Source organism: Cyrtonyx montezumae, unplaced genomic scaffold, assembly GCF_038088225.1.
Source record: "Cyrtonyx montezumae isolate F1298 unplaced genomic scaffold, pur_monq_1.0 scaffold_49, whole genome shotgun sequence".
Lineage (NCBI taxonomy): Eukaryota > Metazoa > Chordata > Aves > Galliformes > Odontophoridae > Cyrtonyx > Cyrtonyx montezumae.
In genome coordinates this window covers 524,843-530,891 of record NW_027072055.1, presented here as the reverse complement: position 1 = coordinate 530,891, position 6,049 = coordinate 524,843, and the positions used below count along the sequence as shown (strand labels likewise).

Genomic DNA, 6,049 nt, shown 5'->3' with positions numbered 1-6,049 from the left:
TTTTTTCAGTGGGGGGGAGTGGTTGGTCAGGAGGGCTGCCTCTTTATTTTTATATAACTTGTATACATATTTAGGTATGTATGTACGTACGTACGTTTGTATTGTGCACCTAAACCCCATTTCTTTTTTTTTTTTTTCTCCCAGTCACAACACTCCATCCAGACTCGGCAGCCAGCTTTCCCTGAACCTCCATCCTGGATCCGCCGGCCAATTGCTTTTGAATTTTTCCTCCCCCATATTCTTCCTCCCTCCCTTCCTTCCTTCCCTGAGATCAATCGTCTAGTCAGCTGCCTGTCCGTCCTTCCTTCTGCTCACCAGGTCTTCATTCACTTGAGCGAGCTGTGGGGTTTTTCCACCTTGCACCCTATCCCCCTCACCGTGGACGCACCCTGGCCTGCTGTCCTTCCTTTGGGCTGCCCTTCCTTTGGTTGTTTTGGGGCTGTTGGTTAGGGTCAGAGTCGAGCACTCCGTGGCGGCTTGGAGATGGCGCTGCCGGGTGGCTTGCTGTGTCCGGCTAAGTGTGCCCGTCTTGGGCGAACCTCTCACGCTTCCCAAACGGCGGCGGCGAGAGATCACAGCGCATGTGTCTTAAAAACGCCGGCCACGTTTACGCAGCTACAGCCGTTCCGCACTTCCCGAACGGCGGCGGCAAGAGCTCGCTGCCCGTTGCATCTCGAAATGCCGGCCAGGTCTACCCAGCTAATACCTTCTCGCGAGTCTCGAACGTTGGCGTCCAGTGCTCGATGCTGGTGCCGCTTGGGAACGCCGGCCACGTCTTCCCGGCTACAGCCGATCCGGTCGCTCGTCGCCAGCGGCGGCGGACGAGGGTGGCAGCCAAGCGCCGTGCCATCCGCGACCACGTCTACCCGGTATCGACGTAGTAGGGCGTGCCAAGCCGAGGCGCCTAGAGGGCGCTTCAGGGGCGTCGTGCAATGTCCGGCCGCGTCTACTGAGCTCCGATGGAGCTGAGCGATCCGAGCCGGCGTCTAGAGGGCGCTGCTAGGGCGTCTTGCCATCGCCTGCCACGTCTACCTGGTTCCGACGGAGTCGAGCGCTCTGCGGCGGATTGGAGATGGCGCAGCCGGTTGGCTTGCCGACTCCAGGCAAGTGTGCCCAGAACCGGGCAAACCTCTTCGCACCTGGCGATCCTCGGCCACGTCTACCCGGTTCTGACTGAGCTGAGCGATCCGAAGAGGCGGATAGAGGGCGCCACCGGTTCTGCTTGCCATCTCCGGCAACGACTACCCGGTTTTGACGTAGTTGGAGTGCCAATAGGAGGTGCCTTGAGGGCGCTACGATTTCATCGTGCAATGTCCGGCCACGTCTACCCGGCAACAGCCGTAACGCGCTAACGGGAACGGCTGCGGCGAGAGCTCGCTGCCTGTGCGTTTCGGAAACGCCAGCCAGGTCTACCCTGCTAAAGCCGTCTAGAACGTTTGTGTCCGGTGCTCCATGCCGCTGCCGCTAGGGAACGCCGGACACGTCTTCCCGGCTACTGGTCGCCCGTCGTGAACGGCGGCGGCGGCGGACGTAGGAGGCTGCGAGGGCGCCGTGCGATCTCCGGCCACGTCTACCCGGTTCCAAAGCAGTTGGGCGTGCCAAACGGAGGCGCCTAGAGGGCGCTCCGAGGTCGTCGTGCAATGTTCGGCCACGTCTACCGAGCTCCGACGGAGCTGAGCGAAATGAGGACGCGTCTAGTGAGCGCTGCCGGGGCGGCTTGCCGTCGCCTGCCACGTCTTCCCGATTCCGATGGAGCCGAGCGCTCCGCGGCGGATTGGAGATGGCGCAGTCGGATGGCTTGCTGTCTCCGGCCAAGTGTGCCCAGAATTGGGTGAAACTCGCGCTTCCCTAACAGCGGCGGGTTCTTAGTAAAGTTTAAGAAAGTTTCAGTAAAGAATAAAAAAAAAAAAAAAATGCATTCTCTTTTTAAACTGCTCTTAAAGGGACTGTATTTCATCATTTTTTAACTTGTTATGCTCAGAATGTACTGGGACTTAATTAAGTTTGCCAGTCTGATCCATGGAGCTTGGTCTCTATATGATAAACTAAAAACACTGATGGACTTACCTACCTAGCTTTTGTATACAATGTGCCATTCATTTCCGGAGGGAGTAACTCCAGATGGAATTGCTAACTCTATGGAACTTGTGATTTTTAAACACTCCTGGCCTGTCCTTTGAATTCAGTATGCGTTTTCTGGATGCTCATCAAGTTCTCGTAATGATTGTGGTGTCAGTCTCCCTGAACGTACTCTTCATCAGTATCTGTATTTATAATACTTTGAGAAAGCCTTCCCCAGAGCCAGAGAATACTGACTGGCAGGAGGTTTGGAGGGACTTAAGAGAGACTTTAGAGAAATGGGCAACACCGGTGTCATGGAACTTTTCTCCTGAACACCTGCAAGATCCTGAGAACTTAAGCAGATATTTGAGACAGGGATGTTGCGGCTCAAAGAGACCTGAGGAGGCCCGAAGTACTTGGGGTCTGGCTTATGCTTACCGAGCCTTATTCAATACTATCCTAGAGAGGCATCGAGTTTTTGAAATAGAGCAAGAGAGTCTCCGAGCTGAAAGGGACAATCTCCTGATCCAGAAAGAGACTCATTTAGCTGACAATCAGACACTCCAGTCCAATCTAGACTCCCTCCAGACCAAGCGAGTTGCCCTCCAGTCTCAACAAGAAGCTCTCCAATCCAACATGGACATCCTCCAACCTGAAAGAGACACCCTCCAGTCCAAGTGAGACATCCTCCTGTCTGAACGGTACTCCTTCAGAACTGAGCGAGGTACCTACCAGCCACAATAGCCCCTGCCCCCCAGCCAGGGGGGAGAAACGCGCTTCTCGGTGGCGAGAAATCACAGCGCGTTTAAAAATGCCGGCCACGTCTACCCGGCTAATCTTTCTTGCGCTTCCCTAACGGTGGCGGGGAGAGTTTGCTGCCCATTGCGTCTCAAAATGCCGGCCAGGTCTACACAGCTGTCTCTCGCGTCTCGAATGGTGGCGTCCGATGCTCGATGCCGGTGCCGCTAGGGAACGCCAGACACGTCTTCCTGGCTACGGAAACGACCTGGTCTCTCATCACAAGCGGCGGCGGCAGCAGACGGAGGTGGCAGCCGGGGCACCGTGCGATCTTCGGCCACGTCTACCCGGTTTCGACGGAGTTCAGCGTGCTAAGCGGAGGCGCTTAGAGGGCGCCCCAGGGTCGTCGTGCAATGTTCGGCCATGTCTACCCTACTCCGACGGAGCTGAGCGATCCGAGGAGGCGTCAAGAGAGTGCTGCTGGGGAGGCTTGCGGTCTGCGGTGACGTCTACCTGGTTTCGACAGAGATTAAATGGGAGTATTCTTGGCCATCCTAAGCGAAACCACAGCAACTAAAGAAAAAGTTTCAGGACGTGCACAATTGGTTTCTTTTTGATGAACTAATCTATTGGTTGATAGGCTAAAACGTGCATCCCTTTTGCTAATCCAGCCTGTATCACCTCCACAGTGCCTGCTGGCATCTCATTTCTCTATAGATACAGAGATAAGAACAGAGGCTGCGTGAGAGTCAGCACTGACCCAGAATTCATATGGGCTTCAGGAGACAAAGAGCAGCGTGATGCCTCAGTAGAAGCAGACAGAATCCAAATGCATGTTTAGGAATAATAACCAATAATATTTATTACACACTCACACATATAAATGAACAGCAAAAAAATGTAGCAATTAATAGAAATAGATAACCATTTTAAAGGTGAAAATGCATAATATGAGCCTGCTACAGGAATGACAGTGAGTCAGTTGTAGAGATTCTCATGTTTAAACCCTGCTGAAATGTGTCCTTGCCATCATTTTCCCCACTGCATCCTTGAGTTCCTGGTTCCTCATGCTGTAGATGAGGGGATTCAGTGTTGGAGGCGCTACTGAGTACAAAAATGACACCACCAGGTTCAGGGATGGGGAGAACAGGGAAGGGGGATTCAGGTAGGCAAAGAAGCCCGTGCCCACATACAGGGAAACCACGGCCAGGTGAGGGAGACACATGGAGAAGGCTTTTTGCCGGCATTACTCAGAGGGCATCCGCAGTACGGCCCTGAAAATGTGCACGTAGGACAGCACTATGAATACAAAGCACCCAAATATGGCAAGAACACTTACCACAATAAATCCAGTTTCCCTGAGGTAGTCTGAATGCGAGCATGAGAGCTTGAGGATTTGTGGAATTTCACAAAAAACTAATGGTCCAGAACATTGCCCTGGCACAGTGGTATAGAAAATGTATTGGCAGTGTGCAGCAGAGCATAGAGAACAGCAGTGCCCCAGGCAGCTGCAGCCATGGTGGCACAAGCTCTGCTGCCCAGGAGGGTCCCGTAGTGCAGAGGCTTGCAGATGGCAACAAAGCAGTCATAGGCCATGACTGTGAGAAGGGAATACTCTGCTGAAAACAAAAACAAAAAGAAAAAGACCTGTGCAGCACATCCTGCGTAGGAGATGGCCCTAGTGTCCCAGAGGGCATTGGCCATGGCTTTGGGGAGAGTGGTGGAGATGCAGCCCAGGTCGAGGTGGATGAGGTTGAGGAGGAAGAAGTCCATGGGGGTGTGCAGGCACTGGTCGCAGGCTACGGCTGTGCTGATGAGGCCGTTGCCCATGAGGGCAGCCAGGTAGATGCCCAGGAAGAGCCAGAAGTGCAGGAGCTGCAGCTGCCGCGTGACTGCCAATGCCAGCAGGAGGAATTCGCTGACGGAGCTGCTGTTGGGCATCTGCTCTGCTGTTCCTGGGCATGGAGTTGCTGTCAGGAGTGCAGAAGATAATGACAAATCAAGATTTGGAAATGATAAAGTAGAGTCTCTATGGATAAGGATCAGGGTGATGGACATTAGGAGTGACATCGTGGTGGGGGTCTGTTATAGACCACCTAGTCAGGATGAAGAAATAGACAAGGTGTTCTATAAACAACTCATAGATGTTGCACGATGGCCAGCACTCATTCTCATGGGGGACTTCAACTTCCCTGACATATGCTTGAGATATAATACTGCGCAGAGGAAGCAGTCCATGAGATTTCTAGAATGTGTGTATGACTGCTTCCTGACACAGCTGGTGCAAGAGCCTACCAGGGGAGATGCCTTGCTAGACCTACTCTTCACTAACAGGGAAGGACTAGTAGGAGATGTGAAGGTTGGAGATTGTCTTGGCCAGAGTGACCATGAAATGGTGGAGTTTGCTATTCTTGGTGATGTCAAGAGGGTGACTAGCAAAACTGCTACCTTGGACTTCCGGAGGGTAGACTTATTCATTGACTTAGTCCTTTTCAGGACGCTTGTTGCAAGGGTCCCTTGGGACTCGCTCCTGAGGGGTAAAGGGGTCCAGAAAGCCTGGATGCTCCTCAAGATGGAAATCTTAAAGGCACAGGAGCAGGCTGTCCCGGAGTCCCGTAAGTCGAGCTGGAGGAGAAAAAGACCAGTGTGGATGAACCGGGAACTTTTGTTGAGACTCCGAGAGAAAAGAAGAGTCTATGTCCTCTGGAAGATGGGACAGGCTACTTGGGGTGACTAGAGACAACTGGACAAGATTTGCAGGCAGAAAATTAGAAACGCTAAAGCCCAGCTTGAACTTAGACTGGCTACTGCTGTAAAGGAGAACAGGAAACCCTTTTACATTTTTACATATTAACAGCAAGAGAAAAACTAAGGAAAATTTATCTCCTTTACTTGATGAGGCAGGGAATGTAACCACAGATGATAAGGAAAAGACTGAGGTTCTCAATGCCTTCTTCACATCTGTCTTTAATAGACAGAGCAATTGTCCACAGGGTGCTTGCCCTGTCCTGGAAGTCTGGGACGGAACACATATTGCACCCTCCGTGATCCAAGCAGAGACGGTCAGAGATCTACTCCTCCATCTGAACTGCCACAACTCCATGGGACCAGATGGGATCCACCCAAGGGTGCTGAGGGAGCTGGCAGAGGTGATTGCCAAGCCACTTTCTGCCATCTATCAGCATTCCTGGTTATCTGGAGAGGTCCCACCAGATTGGAGGCTTGCCGATGTGACTCCCATCTACAAGAA

At 52.6% G+C, this 6,049-nt stretch overlaps 1 pseudogene; it reads right to left on the bottom strand.

The window, feature by feature from the left end:
* Positions 1-2,968: 2,968 nt before the first annotated feature.
* Positions 2,969-4,740, bottom strand: LOC136055889 (olfactory receptor 14C36-like; annotated as a pseudogene).
* Positions 4,741-6,049: the final 1,309 nt, after the last annotated feature.